The sequence below is a fragment of the Mirounga angustirostris genome, unplaced genomic scaffold (assembly GCF_029215605.1).
Source record: "Mirounga angustirostris isolate CCGP_5_RB_7025 unplaced genomic scaffold, mMirAng1.0.hap1 SCAF_13, whole genome shotgun sequence".
Classification (NCBI taxonomy): domain Eukaryota; kingdom Metazoa; phylum Chordata; class Mammalia; order Carnivora; family Phocidae; genus Mirounga; species Mirounga angustirostris.
In genome coordinates this window covers 75,414,883-75,439,956 of record NW_026991721.1, presented here as the reverse complement: position 1 = coordinate 75,439,956, position 25,074 = coordinate 75,414,883, and the positions used below count along the sequence as shown (strand labels likewise).

The 25,074-nt window shown below is 35.5% G+C and overlaps 1 pseudogene; it reads right to left on the bottom strand.

The window, feature by feature from the left end:
* Positions 1-14,397: 14,397 nt before the first annotated feature.
* Positions 14,398-16,110, bottom strand: LOC123856546 (60 kDa heat shock protein, mitochondrial-like; annotated as a pseudogene).
* Positions 16,111-25,074: the final 8,964 nt, after the last annotated feature.

Below are 25,074 nucleotides of genomic sequence, written 5' to 3'. Positions count from 1 at the left end.
ATATTTTTCTGTGAGTCTAAAACTATTTTTTTTTTAAGTGAGAGACCCTATAACTTTGACATAGGTTTATGTTTTTCAGCCATAGTTAGGTTTATGTTTTTTCCACTGGTGGCTGAAATTTAACAACCTAATTAATTTTTAAAATCAGAAATATTAGAAATTAAAGTGTTTTATTTATCAAGGTAACTGAGAGCTGCTTGACCTGTGATTATTTAAGCAAAATCATTTGCAAATATTTTATTTTCTTTTTAAGATTTTATTTATTCATTTGTGTGTGTGTGTGAGAGAGAGAGAGAGAGAGCAAGCAAGGGGGAGGAGCAAAGGGAGAGGGACAAGCAGACTCTGTGCTGAGCCTGGAGCCCAATGTGGGGCTCAATTTCACAACCCTGAGATCATGTTCTCAGCCAAAACCAAGAGTTGGAGACTTAACCCACTCAGCCACCCAGGTGGCCCTACAAATATTTTAAAGTATTTGTGTCTCAGACACTATTATCATGATGGACCCTGTCATGTGTCGGGCTCATAGTCTCCTTATGATGAACATGCCTCCATAATGCCTTTTAAATACATTCAAATATATGAATTATTTCCATTTTCAATTCTACAATATTTTCATTCTAATTTTTAGAAGCGTTCCAATTTCTTTTCAAATTTAGCAAAATAGTTTTGAATAGTAATGAGACCTGACAATACAGATTATTTAAGAAGAAATCATTTTGCTTTTTCAGTGGTTTGCTGTAAAATTTGGAAATATTATTGAGGCACATTAAATCAAACTAGTTTTAATGTCAATATTTCTCATCTCATCAAAATTCAACTACATGAATTTATTTCATATCTAGGATGCCACACCCGATAATAAAATAGAGATGATAGATTAAGTTTATAAGGGAGATCACACAGTGACTAAAACTCATAAAGTTTTACTTGAAAATAGGCAATTTCCTTAAGAGTTATTGGGAATTATTGTGAGAGAAAAGTTAGTTTACTTAATAACATAGATTTACATACATTTGAATCCTAGGCATAAGGTTTATACATCTACATAACTCATTACAACATCTATTTAAGATGAAATCTGAGCTATTACAAAGACAACAACCCTAATTCTATTCTGTGTGGCATCTCAAATGTTCACACTCAATAAATGTTTGTTAAAAATAACATTTTTATGATCACAAAATATTTGCAGCATTCAGGAGGACAATTAGTCTGCTGATATCCATTTACAAATATAAGGTCCATCAATTGGGTACTGGAGTTTATAGGCTTACTATTTAAAAATGATTTCTTTTTTTTTTAAGATTTTATTTTTATTTATTTGACCAAGAGAGAGAACACGAGAGAGGGAACACAAGCAGGAGGAGTGGGAGAGAGAGAAGCAGGCTCCTTGCCAAGTAAGGAGCCCAATGCGGGATGTGATTCCAGGACCCTGGGATCATGACCTGAGCCAAAGGCAGACACTTAGCGACTGAGCCACCCAGGCGCCCTAAAAATGATTTCTTATTCCTATAAAATGATAAAAGCAAATCAATCCTTTTTAGAATAAAAAGGTAATCAATACATAGTTATTTTCACTTATGTGTATTTAACTATGGATGTTTATTTACATATATACATATCTCTCACTTTTGTTATTTATGATTAAAATTGCTCATTTTCAAAATTCATATGCATATTCCTCAGTTAACATCTTGATCAGAACAGAATTTTTGGTGAAACAACCGCTTATAATACAAGATGGCATATCTTTCTGTTTTTGTATTTTTTTTGGATATTTGCTCAATTTTGCTGCAATATCAGCAGTATTTTCTTGGTAAACCACTCTAAATGGTTTGGTGATAATGAAAATTTTACAATTTATTTTGTGAGCCTTCTTAGAAATGTTTCAACCCTTTCTCATCCTAGTAAGTAAAAAGTGACAGGTGCTATGCTTAGTTAGCTTTGCATACAAAATGCATCTTTATTAGAAAAACTTGCCACCTAGAATTCAATTCTTGTAATTTTCTCTTCTTAACCCAACTCCTAAATAGAAACATTTATTGAATGCATAATTGTGCTAGCCATATGCTAGGCATGATTATGTAAATATGAAAAGAAGCTTGTCCTTCCTCCAAGAATTTATAAACTAATAGAGTAAAAGGTAAATTTGCAAGTATTAGGGTAAAGCATGGAAAATATGCAAGTAGAAAAAATGAACCACAACTAATGTTAGCCAAATACCTAATTGTGAAACTCCCCTTTAAGCACCTGAGTTAAGCTCACTGAAAACAGTATCTTAGAAACCAAAGCAATTTAATGATTATAAACTTATATATGCAGACCTGTCATATACTCAACTTTCACAATGACTTATATGTATCCATTTCTCAAATTTTCTTTTTGCCTCCATTAAAATGAGAGGTTGTGTGTGTGTATTTGTGTGTGTATAGAAATCTTACATTGAACTCTTGCTGAAAGGATGTACCTGTTACCTCATAATTATAAACTTTAGTCTTTGGAAGGAAGTGAAGATAAATGTTTTAAATCTGACTTTCAAAAATTCTCCAGTTTCATTAAAAAAATAAATGATCATAGTTGAACTAGAAAATTTTTGTTGCTAATCTATTTTGAACACTGGCCAGTTTCCTAAATGCTTGAAGTTTCAAGCCCTCTCAGCTTTTCTTCAATAGATGATGTTAAATTTATTAATACTACAATTACAAAAGTTAACATAGCTTTAAAATTCAAACTCTAAAATTTTATAGTGTACCAGTAACTAAAATACCCTATGTTTAAAGACTTTAGAATTCTTATAAGTAGCACATCTGACTTAAATAATTTGATTAGCATCAATCTAGTAAGATATGTTTAAATGGACATAAACAGCATGATCATTTATTAAAAACAAGCATGATTAGAATGATTAATTTTTGCTCCAGCTGTTTCTTTGCTGTACATTTCCTACTGAGCAGCACAGGAGAGAAATCATACAACTAACCAGAACAGTGAAAATTTATGATCTCCAAAGTCACCTGGTTTCCTGATGCCTTCTAGTATTTTCCAGGATGTCCCTAATTAGTCCTCTTTCCTACTTACCAGATTTTCTATATCAAAATATCTCTGTTGTCTTTGATCATCCAGTCCCACCACCATGTCCAGTTAATTATAGCAAATGAGCTCACTTTCAACTTTTTCAACTTTATAAAAAAAACACTGATTATTATACACATCCAGCAAGTTCTATTATTCTAATTCTAAATTATTCAAGTTTTAAATTCTATTCAAGTTCTAAGTTCTTTTTAGAAGATTACAAGTTATATGGCAAACTATTTGGTTATCATAATCTATTTGCTTCTGTACCTGTCATGCCTTTTTTCATGAAAATGAAAGAGTTCTTCTCCTATTGGCACCAAAATATTTCATATGCATTTTGGATCTCATAATTTTCAGCACACTCAGTAATGTTGCTCCATTAATTGTCTCTTGTTCTTCTCATTGGTTTATTTTCCACGAGAATTTATTTCCCATCCTTAAAACTTTCCTTCAAATTTAAATCTCTCTTTTGATCTACCACCCTTTTTCCTGCCTCCCTTTATTTAACCTTCATAGTAGCAAATATTTTTACAAATTGTACCCATTACCTTATTTCCCCACATACCACAGGATTCATTTTTGCATTAATTAATTGTATTAAACTCTAACTTTGCATCAGACCCTACACTACACACTAGAATTGTAGTAGTAAAAACGGGCAAGTCTTCTCTTCTTTTGGAGCTTATATTCTATTGGTGACAGTCAGGAATTAAATAAATAATGTAAATTAAGCAAATATCTCAGGCAATGATAAAGGCTATGAGGAATAATAAACCAGGGTAAGGTTTAGCAAGAAGAGGTGGTAAAGCCCTTTCTGGTAAGGAAATACAGAGAGAGACCTGAGGGAGTAAGCATGTGGAAATCAGATAAAAGGCCACTCCAGACTTAGATAGTGGTTGATATAAATGAGCTAAGGTTGGGCCATATTCACAATCCCATATAATCTGGTATTTACTACCACCCCTTCAACCATCTTAAAAAATGCCTCACTGAAACCAAAAAACAAGTGCAATAAAAGACTGTTGAACTCAAGCTCCCTGAAATACAACCTGTTGGTAAGGCAAAGCTAAAAGTACCCTTTCATGGTAAGGAAGAATACTGACATGATTAAGTCTCCGTTTCTTGGAGTATAGAAGGTAAAGTTAGGATATTTATGTGGATTCTTTTTTAAGGTAGGTAGTCTTTCAATCTGTGGGCTTAATTAGGATTGGTTAAGGAAAATAATGTTAATAGCTGAGGTGTAGTGGGAGTAGTGAGGTGAAGGTATTGAATAAGGGTTTCTAAGTGTCTGGGGAGATAAAGGATTGGTTGATACTATCTAAAAATTGGACAACTTGATTTTTTAAATAAATGGTTTTTTGCAGATTTCCTGAAATGAACAATAAAGTTATCTGCAACTTTATTTTTTTAAAGATTTTATTTATTGGGGCTCTTGGGTGTCTCAGTTGGTTAAGCATCTGCTTTTGGCTCAGGTCATGATCTCAGGGTCCTGGGATCGAGCCCCACATCAGGCTCCCTGCTCAGTGGTAAGCCTGCTTCTCCCTCTCCCTCTGCCTGCTGCTCCCCCTGCTCCCCCTGCTAGTTCTCAATCTCTCTCTCAAATGAAGAAATAAAATCTTTGATTTTATTTCTTCATTTGAGAGAGAGACAGACCACAAGCAGGGGGAGAGGCAGAGGGAGAAGCAGACTCCCAGATGAGCTGCGAACCCAAAGCGGGGCTCAAATCCCAGGACCTGGAGATCATGACCTGAGCCAAAGGCAGACACTTAACCATCTGAGCCACCCAGGCACCTCAAGTTATCTGCAACTTTTATCTTTATAAGCAAGAGTTTTAAAGTCAGGCTGATTAAGACAATGGATTAGTAAAGTTTTTTTTGTTGTTGTTTTTTGGTTTTTTTTTAATGAAGAGGGTCAAATACCATGGCCATGTAAGTATAAACATGTAATATATATTACCTATTATCATAAGTTGTGTAGAGATAAATGGTTTTGATTCTCAGAGTCTCCTTATCATCATTGTTCACCCTGAGTTCAAGCTAGACCATTAATATCTGAGGACAAAGCTTCCACTGTTTTATAAGATGTCATAATCATGTATCAAGATTCCAAGGCTGATTATTTCAACTTCCACAGTGTTGGATTTCCTTGTTCTTTTTGTTGGGTGAATATTTTTTGAATCACCGAAGGGCATAGAGTTGGTACAGAAATATTTGAGGTTGAGAATACATAAACAACACTGCCATACAAATAACGAGGAGAGATTGTTACCACAGTTTATAGTCCAATTCTTAGTCAGGAGCCGAGAGTATCCATATTAAATAAAGAGAACAGGCCCCATCCTCAATATGAGGACCCAACAAAACCAGATGTGGAAATATTAGACAAATTATTCAATTTTATTATTTTTGTTTGCTTTTCAGACCTGTTAGTAATATTAAAGATCCCATAGAGATCTTCAGAGATATAAGCACAGTATTCTTTCTCTAAAACATGTGTCCACATGCTTCCCTTTCTGAGGCCAATTATACATCTAAAGTAGCTCTATTATCAAATATCACCTGCTTGATTTCATGAACTTCATGGGTGAGGAGTTCATTTTTTGTTTTGTTTTGTTTTGGGGAGGCCGGTGAGGAGTTCAGTAGCCCTGGTGGCATTTGTCTAACTTTCCTGATATTCTCTTACATACTCCTCAGCATATATGAGAGTTTGCCTACTTTCTAGACCTCTTGCAAATCATAAAGTAAAGAGTCTGGAAGATAGAGAAAACAATCCAGAATTCATCTTGAATAGTTAGGATTTTGATTCTCAAATTTAAATTTTCCTTCTGTTTCTTTCTTCTTAAGTTATCTAATTACCTCATTTTCATAGAGGGAAAGCTAATGGACCAAACTGATTCTAAATGATGCCATGTCAAGTACTATCCTAAAGTCTGTCATTAGTTTACAGTGATAAGACTTATTTCTCCAGTTTTCAGGTAGCAACTAATGGGCTTTTGTTCTGCAAATTCATAACTTCATCAGGGGTCAAAAACAACCTTTTTCTTTCCAACCCTCCTGCCCCTCCTCCCCACTGCCCATCATACAGGAGCTAGTCAAATACTGTTGTAATGTTTTGGTACCACTTATTAAGAATTGTCCAGTAGCCAGACAATAAAATATTTACCAATATTACAGCAATAGAGAAGTAGTACATTTTACTTTTGATATCTACAAAATTACAACAGCCTTCAAATATACAAAATCTATTTCTTAGTTCTCTTCCAATTTCTGTTTTTGTGAAAGTTCTAACACAATAGCTACTTTCCTCAAAAGTTCCCTTAGCACTAATTCAGTAGAGAAGAGAGCCTACTTTTTTAGGTATAACATGACAAGGGCTTTAAATTTCTGGCTCTCTTAATTATAATGTTTTCCATCTAAAATATCATCTAACAAATTAGTCCTATAACCCAAGAAACCAACTGATTCATTACAAACTGTTAAAAAAAATAAACTGTTAACAGGGGAAGCTATAGAATTTCCATAAAAAATTTTGTGAAATATCACAAGTCAATTTGGTTGTATGATTTAATCCATTAATAAGCATATTTGATCCAGATATCGTATTCAAATCAAGAAAAGATTCAGGAGACAGCAGTATTAAGAATATTAATTTAAGGGCACCTAGGTGGCTCAGTTGGTTAAGCGACTGCCTTCGGCTCAGGTCATGATCCTGGAGTCCCGGGATCAAGTCCCACATTGGCCTCCCTGCTCAGCGAGGGGTCTGCTTCTCCCTCTGACCCTCTTCCCTCTCTTGCTATCTGTCTCTTATTCTCTCTCTCTCAAATAAATAAATAAAATCTTAAAAAAAAGAATATTAATTTAAAATAATAATTATTAATGTTAATATTAATAAATGGTAATATTAATATAAAGGGCCCTTAAAAGTGAGATAGTTAAGGGTATCCTTAGACAAGAAAGTATAAGATTATGAGAAAAATAGAGAATAAATGAATGCAGATTAAACTGTAAATATCTGTGTTAGTGTTCCATTGATCTTGGGTGGAAGATGTCTAAATTTACTGTAGTTGTCTAATTGATCTAGAATTATTGGATAAGAGGTATTTCCTTCCAAAAAGTATCTGCTGCTGGAAGGTTCCTAATAATCCTCAGTTTGAGGTTTCTGGTAGGAACCAACTTCTGGCCATTCTGTGAGGAGGAGGATGTATTCCTTTTAATTGAGATATATGGGTTCAAAGATCAATTCCTTGGAATGCCACTGTTGTACAAATTGTTAATATTTGATAGGATCCTTTCTTTCAGGATTTAAGAGCTTTCTTTCACTGATATTTCTTAATGAACACAAGGTTTTTGGAAATTTAGTAGGAATTTAGGAAAAATCAAGCATACCTCTTATTAATTATTATGTGAGTTGCTTCCAGTATTTGTCCATAACTGTTTGCAACAATAGCGTGGAGCTGAGAATAGGAAATGATATTTCAATACATATGAATCGCATATATTAACTCATCAGGGTTATGAACAGAGGAGTTGTTCATACAGCCAGTGGAAATCGTTTAGGTCAGAAGTACATAAACTACAGGACACATACCAAATCAGAGTTGAGACCTGGTTTTGTACTGTCCCACCTCCAAGTTTACTTCTTCGTGAGTATAATCTATCTCAGTACTAGGAAATCCTTAAAGTCGTTTCACATTTTATAATTACTCTCCCATCAATGCTTAAGAATTATTTTCATTATTTCCCATTTCAATCACTATGTGGTTTCTTTTTCTTAGTTGAACTCAGACTGATGAGTCTGATCTGTAGTGAATGCAATGAGTTTACTATCTGGGAAGATTTGTCTCTATTAAAGGATATTATTTTAGGAGTAAAGTGAGATTTGCTAGAGTAACTCCTGCCAAATATTTTCCTGTTTTAGTCTTTACATATGACCCATCAGCAAACATGACTAGGTAAATCTAGGTAATCTAAATGATTTTCTAACAAACATATTTAGAGCACAGATAGCTTGCAAGTAGAGGCTAGACAGTTATCTCTTCATTAGTTATGTCTTCACTGAAGAAGAGATTCAGGACTTAAAATGTTACAGTAATAAATAGAAATGTCTGAGAAAGTGAGACAAAATTTCATTGGAGGTAAGTGTATTTACTGTGAAACGTGTATATTCAGTAAGCAGCCAAGATTATACAGCATGAAGAAGCATCAATCTTAATGAAAACTCTAAAATCAAGTTAGCAGATGCATTCAATAGCTTGATGTTTGTGTCCATTATCTTTTTCCAAGGTGGGTCAAGGGTCTCTAATGATTATCACAATGTTGAGTCAAAACCCCAGTGGCTTGTCAATATCTCCCATATGATAGAAATAAATGTTTATGATAATTAGAAAGGGAGGAAGGAAGAAAGAAATTAGAGCCTGGATCCAATATGGGGCTATGTCACTGGAACAACTGTGGAGTTCCCTAGGTGGGAGGCACCAGGGGCCTCAGAGGGGTGTGTTGTTTCCAAGATAGGGCTTGGACCATAGCTCTGAGGTTTCAATTGGATTTTTGTGGGAACTAAGATCGTCAAATGTTGGCTTCCATAAAATATCACCCAAACAATTTGTCAGTCATGTAAAGATGAGCTTTTTTTTCAGTGCAGTAAGGGAGAGAACTACCTTGATAGATTCTTAGTGTATTGGAAAAGGTTGGGAAATTTTTGAATATTTATATTGCTTTGGATTTTACTGTAAGGTAGATCTTCCCTCATGAAGGCTTGATTAGAACCAAGAAAGGATCATGAGAGAACAGTTTGGGTTTGGTGGACACAGCAAGACAAGGATTTTGAGAAGAGATTTTCTAAGAAGCTTATGAATAAGTCATTTAATGTTATTCTATAACATATAGATTGAATTTTGCTCTTAAAAGAAGGTGTTGGGGTCGCCTGGGTGGCTCAGTCAGTTAAGCGTCTGCCTTCAGCTCAGGTCATGATCCCAGGGTCCTGGGATTGGGTCCTACATCAGGCTCCTGTTCAATGGGGAGCCTGCTTGAGCCTGCTTCTCCCTCTCCTTCTGCCTGCGGCTCCCCGCTTGCTTGTACTCTCTCCCTCTCTTGCTCTCAACTAAATAAAAATAATAAAAATCTTTAAAAAAAAAAAGGTGTTAAAGAAAACTTTTTCATGATACTTGTTAAAGATGATAAAGGAAACTTTATTAAAGAAAGATTACTATGGTGAGGGTTTTACAACAGGGGAGACAGATTAAAATTTGCACATAACAAGAAAAAATGGGAATTTATAGCCAAGGATCAGAGTGGGGGTGGTCTGTGGATGAAAAATTACCAACAGGAAACATCATGGGTATGGAGGATTCTGACTAAACCAACTTGACAGGATTCTTGAAGGCAGGCCAGAGTGATAAGATATTTAGTGTGGGGGATGAGGAATTTGTTCAGATATGTAGGGTGATCAGATACCCAGGGTGAGGGATTTTCATGAAATGACTCAACAGGATTCTTGCTAAAACTGGGCCAAAGGGCCAAAGACAGAGCCCAAGGTCAGGGCCTGGTAGAGAGAGGGCTAAGAGGAGCTGCATGCATCTTTGGTTAAGGAGAGAGTCACTGTCAGGGTGGGAAGAGGAGGGTTTTCTATAATAAACAGTGAAGTCATTGGCAACTTTTTATCTTTCTGAGAAATCTGAAGTAGTCATGTTAGTTTGAAAAAGATGGTGGAATAGTAAAATCATATTAGTGAATATAGCTGAAAGGTATATAATGTGATTAGTCATATAATAAGTTGTGTGGGAATAGATGATTTCCATTTTCAAAACTTCTGTAAATGAAAGAGGACTTCAACTACCTCCATTTTGACCTCAGTCTGTACTTTCTGATTGAGTTCTTTTTTCCAGCTATCTTTTAACTCAGACAAAAGATCCAGAGGGCAAAATATACTATGATGAGAACAGAAACTACCCCCTCATGCAATAGAGACGGTCCTGATGCCAGCAAGACCCTGAGTGATTGACCCCAAGAAAATTATCCATTTGGCCTTTACTGCCCACCTGTATGTACCCACTGACCTTCATTCCACATTTTCCTTATATAAACCTAGAAGTATTTTTAGCCCTTTGGAGACAGTCTTCGGAGAGTTAGTCCACTATCTTCCTGGTGTTGGCTTCACTGAAATCAATCCCTTTCTGGTTTCACCATGATTTGTCTCTCTGCCTGTGGATTTTGTCAGCCCTGAGGGGCTCAGCCTCGTCTGTTTGGGACTCTGGAGCCAGGTGTTCTTACACCCTTGGACCCCAGTTGCATAAATGCCATTTGCCAATCCAAATCAAGGGGAGTTTGTCAGTGGGAGGTGGTTGTCAGTGGGAGTAGAGAAGGTCCCTTTAATCCCACCTTGTATCCTAAAGTTGAATGTTGAACTAAGTATCTCAAACTCATTTTAAAAAAAATTTGGGGGCGGCTGGGTGGCTCAGTCGTTAAGCGTCTGCCTTCGGCTCAGGTCATGATCCCAGAGTCCTGGGATCGAGTCCCACATCGGGCTCCCTGCTTGGCAGGAAGCCTGCTTCTCCCTCTCCCACTCCCCCTGCTTGTGTTCCTGCTCTCGCTATCTCTCTCTCTGTCAAATAAATGAATAAAATCTTTAAAAAAAAATTTTGTTTTGAAATACTACAAAAATGGTATAGCCCCTCACTTTAGAATGAAGATGCACTTTGCAACAGTTGTTCTGTTTTCAGGTTCAGGACCCAGGCCAAAACAGACAAAAGTCTAGCAGCAATATCCTTTGATAAAAACATGACTGATAATTCCATGAGAACATGACTGGGGTGCTCTTCCGCCACCACCTCTTTCTTGTCAAATTATCAGGCAGCTATTAATATAATTTAATCCAATTAGAAAAGATACTTTCTAACTTGTTGATCTTTCATTTTATTGCTGTTAACTTTGAGGATTCCTGGCCCAGTTTTTAAAATCATTTGTAAGCTTATCTTCACATTTAAAATTGCTATATGTACAGTTATAGAATTTTGCATTAAATTTGCTATCTTATTTCACAATTACAGCAAATATCTATTTTGACTTTACGATATTAACTAAATGTAGCATGTCTTGTAATATGTGACTAAATTTAAGGCATACATCAGTTCATTGCCTTACACAATGACCTTTGGCATAAGCAAGGAAGGAAGATCAGTTTACTGCAGTGTACAGGGCAGAAACTGAGATATCGGGGGGAAAGTGCCACATCTATGGTCAGTGAAGTATTAAATAATGACATGTTGGGAACAAGTATCGGATTATGAGGTTATCCACCTAGTATTCTTTGATTTATTTATTCTTTACCTATAACTCCGTCCTATAATTTTAAAATTAACATGTCTGATAAAGCACTGTTCATAAGTGAAGTTTTATAAAGATGTGATTTTGTCAAGAGAAACTTGCCCATGTAGATGGTAAAATTTAAACTGTACTGACTATAAAGAAAGTGGGCAGATTTCCAGGTTTCCCAGCACTCTAAGATTTAAATAAAAACTGCCAATAAAGAAATAAAAGAAGTTGTATTTTTCCCCCCTCCTATGGATGTCAAGCTTATTTTGTAGAACAAAAAACAGACTAGGATCCTTAATCATCATTATTATTTTAGCACTTAGGCGGATACATGATTAAAATTTTATTTTAATCTGTAGCTCTGCTATAGCAAAGCATTTAGAGAACTCATTGAGATGCACAACCCTTTCAGGTTGTTCCCATTAGTTAGACACAATCATTGTCAATAAAAATGAGGAAGAAGCAAAATTTGGGTTTTGACATGCAAATGAGTACCATAAGCTCCTCACTCTGCTATGGAATTTATGTATCTCAGCTGTCACAGCACCAGTTCCTAAAGCAAAGTAGGTGTGTTGTGGCATCTCTTAATATAGGGATGCTAAAGTTAAACAAGGTGTGTGATGTGACTATTTGTATGTGACATACAAAACATTCACACAGGCAATTACTTGAATCTAAAGTATTTAGAAGGACAGGCCCAAGAGCAAAGGAATTATCATGCTAAGTCAGAACCATGGTCCCCATTGAGTGTAGCAGTAAGCAGCCAACAGAATTTTCAAATAAGTTTTAGGAGAATAGGTTTCTCCTTTCTCAGTATTGAAGGTTAGACCCACAGGACATCAGATGTTTGGAGGAAAATGATCATCACATTTCAGACTGGATTTCCTGGTGACTCATACTGGTTATTTCTCACAACCATCTTTGGTAGAGGATTTTATTAGACGAGAAACCATATAATAGATGAGAAAACTGAAATTTAAAGAAGTTAAATTACCCAAGTTTCAAAGTGACTAAGTGACAGAGAAAGGATTCAAAGCACATTTGTATTTTTCACCTAGGAATTCCCCAGTCTCCTCCTTAAAATCATCTTTATCAAGAATTTTTTTCTTCATCACTTTTTTTTAACTTTAAGCAAATTTTTATTACACAAAGTTGTCACATAATTTGATATTTCTCTACTTTGTATACAATTATTCATACTCTCTACAGAAAGGCTGCTTTTCTACTTTTCGTTTGGTAATGGCAAGCACTAAAATCCTGATTTTAACAGAATAGTAGTAAAAATGCCTCAGTGATTTAAGTTGAAAGCAGTACACTGGTACATGGCCCTTGCACTCAGTTGTCAGGAATGTGCGAATGTCTTTTTATTCAAAAATATAATATAAATTTTCCATAGGCATGGACAATGACAGTAGTAAACCATTGTATTTTGTCAGCTGAAACCAGTAACTGATGGTTAAAATGATTTTCTTAAGTATCAGCCAGGCTTTTCTTCAGTCATTTCCTTCAACTGGCTTCTCTGAAGTTATTGTTGAGGAGCACTGCCTTGAGCTTCCTCTCACAGTTCATTAATAATGGTAAGGGACTGGGGCTCCTGGGTGTTTCAGTTGGTTAAGTGGCTGCCTTCTGCTTACGTCATGATCCCAGGGTCCTGGGATTGAGCCCAGTGTCAGGCTCCCTGCTCAATGGGGAGCCAGCTTCTCCCTCTCCTCCCCACTCATGCTCTGTCTCTATATCTCTGTCTCTCTGTCTCTCTCTCTCTCAAATAAATAAATAAAATCTTTTTAAAAAATAATGGGGGGTGGGGGGATGGGTTAGCCTGGTGATGGGTATTAAAGAGGGCACGTACTGGGTGTTATATGCAAACAATGAATCATGGAACACTACATCAAAAACCAATGATGTAATGTATGGTGATTAACATAACATAATAAAATTAAAAAAAAAAAGTAAGGGAATGTTACACCCAAGAAAGAGACAGTAGCCTTGGAGAAGAGAACAGGATAATGGGATAGGGGAAAGGGATGTAGACATTGAGAGTGTTCTGGTGGTGAATTCACAGGTGGTTATTATACTTTTATGTTTCACAATTAACATATAGGCTACTTAAAATAGTATGTGTATATTTAAATATATAAAGGAGGTTGAAAAATAATAAACTTGAAGGACAGTTAATCTGTAACAAATTATTAATACATTCACAGGCAAGTAATTGTATTCTAAATTAATGATGGCTTTTATAAATCAATAAGACAAAAAGTGCAACAGTGGAAGGTTATATAATTTTAGATAAATTTTATAGAAGTAAACATTAGTGTTTATGCAGATTACAATAAGGAGATACCATTTCAAACCCATCAGAGTTGCAAATATTTAAAAGGGTGATAAAATATCAAGCCTTGGTGAGTATTTGGGATGATAGGAATTATCTTACCCTGATGGCAGAGCAATAAACTGGTATAGTCATCTTAGAGAGAAATTTGCCAAAATCAAAATCAAAATGTCAAGATTTTATGACAGTAAACATATTAGCAATCCTAGATCTGAATTTGTATCTTACAGAAACTTGTGCAAAGGATGTTTATTTCTACAATAGCAAACATAAATAATTGTGGAATATTCATGCAATGGGATGTTATATATATGTTGAAATAAAACTAAATTTATGTATTAATAAAGATAGATCTCAAAAGTAATGTTAAGTTTAAGAGTAAGTTACAGAAATACATAAACAACATAAAACATTTATACAAAGATGTAACAAGAACACTGACATGATATTATATATTTTATGGATCTATTCATATTAAATGTATACAAACCAAGAAAGATTTGTCTATCATGTTTTATTCATTATAAAATATGTCTGAGGGAAATAGAGCAAAATTTTAATATTTGTTAAGTCTGGGATGTGGTTCATGCCTCTTTGTAAAATTTCTTAATTTTCTGTACTTTTAAAAATGTTAAATATATATTTAAGAAGCCTTTAAAAAAATTATGGTAAAGCTCTATTCTAGGAATCAGAACACGCCACCTCCATACAACTTCCCATTGCACCCATTCCTGGGTCTTTCTCTTCTTTAGGAATTTCGGTGACTAAAACTTCTGCTGTAGTTAACAGAGAGGCCATTCCAGCAGCATTCAAGAAAGCAGTTCTTACAATCTTAGTTGGATCCATGATTCCTTTTTCTACCATAGTCACAAAATCTCCAAGCATAGTGTCATAACCAACTTCTGAGGAACTCTGCATAATTTTCTCAACTATCAGTGATCCTTCAACACCTATATTCTTAACAGTGGTCGTTGGAAGAATTTTGAGTGTTCTCTTAATAATTCTATACCAATTTTTTGATCTTCATTAGCTGGAGTTATTGAATCTAAGGCAGGAATGCATTGAAGCAGGGCACAACCCTCTCCCAGAGCAATGCCTTCTTCAACAACAGCTGGTGGAGCACTGAGGGCATCTGTAACTGTCTTTCATTCACTTCAACATCACTTGTCCCACCAACCTTCAGCACAGCTACTCCATCTGAGTTTTGCCAGACGTTCATTCAGTTTTTCCTTTTCACATTTTCTAGTTGTTATATATAACTGCTCAATGATTTCTCTGAATACATTTTTCAATTTGAGCCTTCTCAATTTTTCCTTTTAAGAGCATGGCATCATCATTGGTCACAATGACCTCTCCAACATTTTCTAAGTTGTGAGGTCAGTTCTTCTCCAAACACTGCACCACCAGTAGCAATAGCTATGTCTTTAAGCTGATTGTTTCTATTGTCACCAAGACCTGGAGCCTGGACTGCCACAACCTGAAGACCAACTTTTAGCCTACTCAAAGTGAGTGTACTCAGAGCTTCTCTGTTAACATCTTCAGCAGTTATGACCAAGGGCTTACAGTGAGCATTGGTAATTTTAAGAGCAGGGATGATGGACCGGACACTAGAAATTTTCTTTTTACTCAGTAGAACATAGGCATCTTGGAGTTCACATTGCTGATCTTTTGATGTATTAATAAAGTATGGAGAAATTGATCAAATTTCATGCCTTCAGTAATTTCTAATTCATCATTTAGTGTCTTTCCCATCCTTTATTGTGATGATACCCTTTCTTCCAAACTTTGCCATTGCATCAGAAATGATGTTGCCAATTTCTTTGTCCCCATTTACAGAAATCATAGCACCCTGAGCAATTTCTTCAGGGGTTGTCACTGAAGGCTGCTTCTTAAGTTCAGCAATTGCAGGATCAACAGGTAATATCACACTTCTCTTGACTTCCACAGAATCAGCACCTTTGCTAATCTTCTCGAAGCCTTCTTTGGCAATAGAGTGTGCCAGGACAGTAGTGGTAGGCGTGCCATCCCCAGTCTCTTCAAAAGTGTTATTGGCAACATCTTGAACAAGTTTAGCACCAATATTTTTATATTTATCTTTTAAGCCAATTGCTTTTGCAATAGTCACACCATCTTTTGTTACTTTGGGACTTCAACTCTGGTCAATAATCACTGTTCTTCCCTTTGGCTCCATAGTAAGGGCTACAACATTGGCTAAAAGGTCTGTACCTTGAAGCATTAAGGCTCAAGCATCTGCACCAGCTTTTATACCTTTGGTATAGGCCCAAGTGGATGAGGAGCCAGTGCTCTGGACACTGGCATAATTTGGTGAGAGACTGTGGGTAATAGAAGCACTTCTGCAGGGCAGTGGCAGTGCAGGGCAGTGAGATGGGCCATCGGAGGCTAGTAGAGGGCTCTTCCCGATCATCTCTATTTGACTGAAACTCAATTTCTCTATGAAATACCTAAATAAATATCTAATATCTATATATCTTTTCCCATAAAACTGTCCCTAACTTCCTGCAAATTAGTTAATGCCTTGATCTTGATATGGGCTCCTCTAATGCAATGGTCAAGAAAATTTTCTTGAGATGTTTATGGTGCAACTCACTAACTTTACTTAAGTAGTGCAGAGACAGGACCTGTGGGCAGAAAGAGATGTACTTTTTGCTGTGTGAGGCTGGTTGTTGTATGCTTAGTAATGAAGGAGAAGGGGGCATGCAGGGAGTATCCAGTTACAAAAGTTTCTTCGAATTTCTTTGAATTTCTACTTATAAAACTACTTTGGCAAGATTCCTCTGGTGCTTATCATTCAAGTAGATATTAATTATCAGGGAAGTATACAGGCAGTCATGAGACCCATAAAGAACGTAGCAACCAGCATGTATTTGATTCTTATCAAAACTATGCAGGCTTGGGGCGCCTGGGTGGCTCAGTTGGTTAAGCGACTGCCTTCGGCTCAGGTCATGATCCTGGAGTCCCGGGATCGAGTCCCGCATCAGGCTCCCTGCTCAGCAGGGAGTCTGCTTCTCCCTCTGACCCTCCTCCCTCTCATGCTGTCTCTCATTCTCTCTGTCTCAAATAAATAAATAAAATCTTAAAATAAAAAAAAAAAAAAAAAACTATGCAGGCTTTAAGTCAGCCTTCCAGGCCAAGATAAACATTTTCCTGCTTCTGTCCCTCATATTCCTAATACTATACTAAACACATTTCATAATAGTTAAGTTTAAGTTTACCCATCTCTCTCACTAGAAAGTATGTTCCTTGATGGCTAGAATAGTCAGTCTCAAGTCCTTACTCATGATTACACTCTGGTTGGCTAATATAGGTTTGCCACATAGTAGGTGGTCAATAGAAGTTCAATTTATGAATGAATGAACTAATTTCTGAATTATATTGGTGGAAAAGCTTTACCACTTTTATTAGATCTAGTAAATTTTAAAGTCTTCGTTTCAAAATGTGAAATATCACAATTCATGTGGTCTGATCAAGACTTACATGACGGGGCACCTGGGTGACTCAGTGGGTGAAGCACCTGCCTTCAGCCCAGATCTTGATCTCAGGGTCCTGGGATAGAGACCCACAAGCAGGCTCCCTGCTCAGTGGGGAGCCTGCTTGTCCCTCTTCCTTTGCCTGTCACTGCCCCTGCTGGTGTTCTCTCTCTGTCAAATAAATAAATAAAATATGAAAAAAGAAAAAAAGAAACTTAAAAAAAAAAAAGACTTACATGACTCATCATGTAAAGTTTCCCCCCTTTAGTTACATTAGGACTCACTTGGTCCGCCTCCAGATTGTTATTTGTCCATGCTACTCATCCATGAATACTTTGTAATATAACTCCAACCTATATTAACTTTCTCATCCTTAGCTTGCCATAGTACATAGAGTTTCCAACAATGCAGGGCTTGATATTCATGACCCTGTTGCTATTTTAAGTATGTATTTTTGTGTAGGTGGATGTACTTTTTTAGTACTGAATGGAGCACTGGGTGTTATGCACAAACAATGAATCATGGAACAGTACATCAAAAACTAACGATGTAATGTATGGTGATTAACAACAGAATAAAATAAAATTAAAAAAAGAATCCGTACTCACGAATTACACTTAAATTTTGTTTTGAGTATAGTTGGGACACAATGTTACATTAGTTTCAGGAATATGACATAGTGATTCAACAAGTTTATATGGTTTTTTTTTACTTTTTTTTATTATGTTAATAATAAAATAGATAGAATAAAATAGATAGAATAAAATAAATAGAACCCTCAGTTTGTTTCTCAGAGTCCATAGTCTCTCATGGTTCCTCTCCCCCTCCTATTTCTCCCCCTTCATTCTTCCCTTCCTGCTATCTTCTTTTTTTTTTTTAATATAATGTATTATTTGTTTCAGAGGTACATGTCTGTATGAGCACAGATTTTTTTTTTTTTTTTATTATTCATGAGAGGCAGAGAGAGAGAGAGAGAGGCAGAGGGAGAAGCAGGCTCCCAAGGAGCAGAGAGCCCGATGCGGGACTCGATCCCAGGACCGTGGGATCATGACCTGAGCCGAAGGCAGACGCTTAACCATCTGAGCCACCCAGGCGCCCATGAGCACAGATTCTTATAGAAACCCAAATAGTGTTCCACTTACAGAGTGAAAGCAAGGATGTTTTATGAGGAAATGAATAAACTCAGGTGTACCCCAAAGACACCCCTACACTCAGGAAATTCCAAAAATTTAGTCTTCTTCCCAGGAATCTTGAACAAAACAAATCAAACTCTTTATCATACAGTACTACCTAAGAGATTTACTGTGAGATTAATGCTTTTAGAACAGTGTGGTATATAGGAGGCATGTAATAAATGATTTTTAAAAAAAAAAAGAAATAACATCACACTAGGATGGCAACCTGATGGATAGATGGCCAGGAATTCTTTTAATTTGACGGTCCAGAAAAATAGAAACTCGTATTTTGTAACGTGATATAGCATAGAATCCTTTATACAGAACTAAAGTAGACACCCGAGTGCTGATATGGCAATTACCCTAGAATAATGGTCTAAAAGGCAAAGGCCTCAGTTCTGAGCTTTTCTGTCATGGTGCGTTTCTTAATTAATATTAAGCTATATTGGCTGACAAGCCTAGGTACATATGAAGAACTAAGACATCAGAGCATTTTGTTCTCATTTGTTTCCTTATCTGGTGTGTTTGCCTGTTTGGTTGTAAATTGAAGCAACCCTGAGCTGAGCCTAAATTGCATTCCAACCAACTTTTGATTAAAGACAAGGTTTGTGACCTGGCTTAACTCACTGGCTTTTGTTATCACCAGACTTTAGCGGGGCTACTGCTAACTCTCTGAACCTTGGCTTACTTATTCTGAAGTAGATATAATATCTTTCTGCATTTGCCACAGGATATGTGTATTATACAAGACAATACATATTAAAGGACTTGGAAAATAACATGATAGTATATCCTATATTAGTATTCATATTTATATATTACTATACTATATTTTATATATATTTGTATACTAGTATACTAATGTTTGTATGTAACCTTCAAGGTTACATACATACATAATATAGTAAAGATTACCTTGAAATTCTACTTTGAAACTCCTTAAAAACAAGTAAATCCAAACACAGAAGACATGATCTAGTCTTCTAAGAACATGTAATCAAATAAAGAGAAGGAATACAAAACAAATAAATGTAGTATATTTTCTATTGTTGGATAAGAAATTGCTACATACTTAGCAGCTTAAAATAACACATACTTATTTTCTCAGTGTCTGTGGGTCAGGAAATGGCATAGCTTAGTTGGATGCTATGCTCAGAATCTCACAAGGCTGCAAACAATGTTATGGCTATGGATGTGGTTTTCTCTGAGGCTCACCAATAAAAAAAAAATCTCCCAAGATCACTTAAGTTTTTGGCAGAATTAATTTTCTTGTAGATTTAGGAATATGCACTTCAGTTTCTAGATGACTGTCATCTATAGGCTGCTCTCAGCTTCCGGAAGCTATGGGAGTTCCTTGTCAAATGGGCCTCCCATCTTAGGAAGCCCACTCTATGTCAGTTTGCATCTTGACAACTTAAAAGGAGAAACAGATACTCCAGAAAAATTAGTGCTAATACCTAGGTGACATAATAACATAATCAAGTACATATAATCACTTACATCTTATCACCTTTGCTGTATCCTTTTGGTTAGGAGCTGACAGGTTCCATATATACTCAAGTGCAGAAGGAATCACATGGAGGGTAAATACCAGGATGGGGAATAATGAGGACCAACTTAAGAGTCTGTCTACCACATATGGTATGTCCTGGGCGTTCAGTATATGTTGTCAGTAGGGATTATTCTGTGAAAACAATATATATTAGGTGAAATCCTCCTCATTAAACAAAGAATTTTGATTATATAGATTGTCACATTCTTTTGTGATCCAAGATAAGTAACTTCATATGAAAATGGTGCTCATCATGGTGTCAGGAATGCCTGTTCTTGTGCATGTATGCACATGCACATATCTATGACAACAGGGCACTCCTCAAGTTAAATATAAGAAGGATTATGTAAGATATTTGGTTGCTTTTCTGTTTTCAATAATAAGATGAAAATCATGTTAGTCATTAATAGGCTAACACAAGCTTATGCAAATATTATTGCATTTATTAAAAGAACAAAACGAACATTTATATTTCTACAAAAATATTTTCACTGAAAAAAAATTGTTATTTTGTGACCAGATTTGATGTCTGATTTCCTTCTGTCAATAATCTAACCAGACAGTCTTAATTCAAAAATATTTCTCAAGTGTAGATATACTACCAGAAGGACAAGTTATCATTTTCAGTTGGAAATTATTATGGTTTTAGAAGGTAAAGTCAGAAAAGGGGAATGACAATAGAGTGTAGTGAGCAACAAAGCAGGGAATGGAAAAACAGCAAAAGGGCCCAGTAGTTTTGGGGGTCAACTTCATAAACATTAACTTAATTCTCACAATAACCCTACAAGTCACTATATTTTCCATTTTCACTAAAACACCATTAGAATTCTGAGACTCTACACATCCAGCCCTGATTAAGCTGGTAGGTAATGATGAATGAGGATTCACATGCTTATCTGTGAAGCTCATTGCTCACTCTTTCATTTATCCCACTGTATTTTGTACTGTGATTCTGAAACCATGTACATCAAAATTACTTCTGGAATACATTAAAATGCAAATTCCTGGAACCCTCTCCAGATCTTTAGGATGAGAATGTGTAAAGGTGCTAATCTAGGAATCTGCATCTTCAATAAGCACCTCAAGTAAATTTTATGCCTATTGAGATCAGGGACACATTGCTCAATACTGAACTCACTGATTTAGATAAAGTAAACTCAGTTCCCATTTTTAAACACTCATAGTTTAATTGTGAGGTAGACAAGTCACAAATTCCCTTAACCTTAGTTTTTGATACTTTTAAATGTTCTCACACTGCCTTCTAACCCCCATAGTTATTGAAGTTAAGTCCGCAGTTAATCTTGCCATGCTTCTCTCATACAGGATGAGTAGTTTTCCTCTTACTGCTTTCAAAATTTTCTGTATTTGGTTTTCAGCATTTTAAAAATGATTTGCATAGGGGTGGATCACTTTCCATCTATTGTACTTGGAGGTCATTAAACTTCTGGATGTGCAGATGAATGTTTTCCAACTAATTTGGGGGAGTTTTCAGCCATTATTTTCTGGTAGATTTTTTCTGCTTCTTTCTCTCACATCTCCTGGTAATACCATTATTATATCTTTTTTTTTTTTTCTTTTCAAATTTCTATTTAAATTCTAGTTGGTTAACATATAGTGAAATGTTGTTTTCAGGAGTAGAATTTAGTGCTTCATCACTTATATATAACATCCAGTGCTCAACATAACAAGTGCCCTCAATACCCATTATCCATTTAGCCCATTCCCCACCCACCTTCCTCCATCAACCCCCAGTTTGTTCTTTACTGTAAAGAGTCTCTTATGGTTTGCTTCCCTCTCTCTTCTTTCTTCTTCTTCTTCTTTTTTTTTTTCCTGTTATGTATATTTGATGTCTCATTTCTCTGAGGTTCTGTTCACTTTTGCATTCTGTTTTCTCTCTGTTTTTCAAATTACATTCACTGTGGATCTATCTTAAAGTTCACTGATTCTTTCTTCTGCCAGTTAAATCTACTTTTGTACCTCTAATGGATTTCTCATTTTGGTTATCTTACCTGTCAACTCTAGAATTTCCATTTGTTTTTTTTCATAAATTCTGTATCTTCATTCATATTCTCTATTTGATTATATGCTATCTTCATATCTTTCTTTACTTCTTTAGCCATATTTGACCAAATTTATAATGGCTACTTTGAACTCTCTGTTAAATCTGGCTCCTTTCACAGTCTGTTTGTACTATCTTTGTATTTATCCTGTGTATAGGTCACACGTTCCTGTTTCTTTGCATGTGTCCTGATTTAATTGAAAATTGAGTATTAAAGTTCTGGATACTAACTCCCTCCCCCACCTATGCAGGGCTTCTTTTTATTGTTTGCTTGTTTACTTGTTTAGTGAAGTGGCTAGGCTATTTTACTGAAGTATATCTTCCCCACATTGTGAAGCCTTTGGTCTTGCTCTTCAAAGGGCACAGGTTTGGGTATAAGCACAGTTGTCCTGTGATTACAGTGATTTTACCAGTGTCTCTTTGATTATTTCTCCTTGATCTCTCTGTTGTCTGCTTCATTTGGTATTGCACCCCATGTGTGAGGTTCCACTAATTATCAGCCTAATGCTCTATTGTTTTTGACAATATCCTGGAGCAAAATTTCTCAACTGTCTGGTCCAACTAATTTGGGCAAAGGCAATTTTTGAGGCCGGTCTTTGAGGGTTTTTTTTTTTTTTTTTTTGAGCCCTAGCATGTTTCTTCATAGCTATCTCTTTCTCTGGTTCTCTCTCGTAAATTAGCTAGACTATGGCTTAGTTTGTTGTTCTGAATTAAGAAGAGCTATGGGTTTTGAAAGTGTAAATCAGTTCCTTTGGAGAGAGTTTTGGAGCTCTCTTTCTTACAAACTTTTTCTCTCCTCGAATAATTTTCTGAGTCATTCCTTGCTAATACTTTGAGTACTGATCAAGGCAATGGCCTCTGGTTTTCTCATTCCTTGGTGGAACTTCCACTCTAGGAGCAAGGCCTCATTATTCTCAGTTTGTCTCACCTGGGGTAGAGCCTACATCCTATGTGTAGGGGCTAGGTGATAGGAGAAAACTCTGATTTCTCACTTGTACTCACAAGGAACTTAACCTTTTCAATGTGGAGTTGAAGGACATGAGAATACTGGCATCCTTTCCCTCTTGGTAATATAGGGTAAGGCTTAACTGGCTGAGGGGAGAAGAAGGCAGTTCCTTGGCCACACCCACCCAGAGCCAAGGTACAGCTTTGCCAAGCTGAGTTGCATGTGTCATGGGGAGGGGGTCTTGGCTTAAATGCCAAAGAATCTTGTTCTCCTTACTGAGCTTTAGAAGATTTTCTTGAATAAACATTTCTTCATTTGCTACATGTCCTTAGGACAATTTTTAGAAGACATAAATGGCTGATTTTGTTAATAGTTTGTACCAGTTTTCTTGTTTTGCTGGGAGTGGGTCTGTGAAACTCCTATGCTGACATAGAGGTGGAACTCTTAGTTGTAGTTTTCACCATTTATGAAATAAAGAAACAATTCTACCTTACAGATTGATGTTTAAAATTAAATATGACAATATATGTGAAAGATTTTATAAACAAAAGGCATATTGTTAATATGGTGAAAGGGCATTTGGACAACATTTACATAAGATAAATATTAATTTTCTTCATAAATATGAATGTTTGAGTCAGGCTTTAGAAAGAATAATGGAGAAAAGTCCGGTTAAAAACAGCAATTTAAGTATAAGATCACATATCCTCCTCCTATTTCTAACCAAGATAAAATAAAATTGATTTGGCACTTGGTTTCTGTCCCTATTGCAGAAATTAAAATAGGAACATTTGAATAAATGTTGCCATGCAAATAATTGTTTTCTAGATTTTGGTAAGAGACTTTCATGGAGGAAAAACTCTATGAAGTACACTAAAATTGCACAAAAACATTGAAGGATTTCATTTTATAATCTTATGAATTGACTTGGAGATAAAGAAATTATCTTTATTAGAGGTGCATATTAAAGTATTTATGGATGAAATTACATTATGTCTAGGATTTTGTTAAAATGCTGTAGCAAAACCAAAGACATAATGAAGGAAATATTTCTTAAAAGGAAGGAAGAGGAATACATAAATAAAAGTGTTTGCTAAATGTTTGACAATTGTGAAAGGGAGGTAGTGGATATGTAGAAATTCATTATAAAATTCTATTTCTCTAAATGTTGAGATATTCCCCTGAAAAATGAAAAGAAAAAGAACATATAGAGTAATGCCTGGAAGTTGGGAAACACAAGCTAGATCTCTCTCTCTCTCTTTTTTTTAAACTAGATATTTTAAATCCATTGGCCATAACAACTAACTAATAGTAGGCCCCTTCTCCCAATTACTGAGACTTTTTAAAAAACAGTGGGAAGGTGCATGATGATTGCTTACTTGGTTCCATTATTCTTTGTTATTAATATATAAGCCTTAGTCATCAATATATGTATCTAAATTGTGTATAAAATCTCTTCATTTTATAAAATCCACAAATTTTCAAAAATGAGATTCTAATGATTCTTATATTGTTTTAGTTTATTTGCTATTTGGTCTGAATTGCATGTTGAAGGAATCAGCTCATAAAAGTGTACAAACCTAAGATTAGCATATAATTTGCCATCCAAGCTGATACATTTTTAAAAGTAGATATTATTAATAATTTTGTAAGAACACAGACATACATTGGGCAAAATGGGTTATTGTGTCATATGGACACCCTATTCTTATCTGAAATGAAAAGTGTATTTAGTATGAAACCTTCCTCTAAAAAATTGAATAAAAATATTGAAAAAAAACCAAAAATATTATTTGTTTCAAATTTCTCTCTTCTCTTTCTTCTGTCTCTGTCTCTCTCTGCCTCAATACATTAATAAGTTGGATCCCAGCATGTTGAAATAAATTACTTGCTCAAAGTCATATAACTCACAAGAGATTCAGGATCATGATTTGTGTATTTTGATGACCAGTACAGTGCTAATTCCACTCAGAGAATAACAACATTGAATTTGAAAACATCAAAATCTATTTATGAGTCCAGTTTTAGCTAAGCGATAGCTAGAAAGAGTAGCCAATTTTGTCTGCTGATAATTGAAACACATAAGTTCTAACCATATAGAATTATACTTTTAACATTTTATAATAAAAAATTGGTGG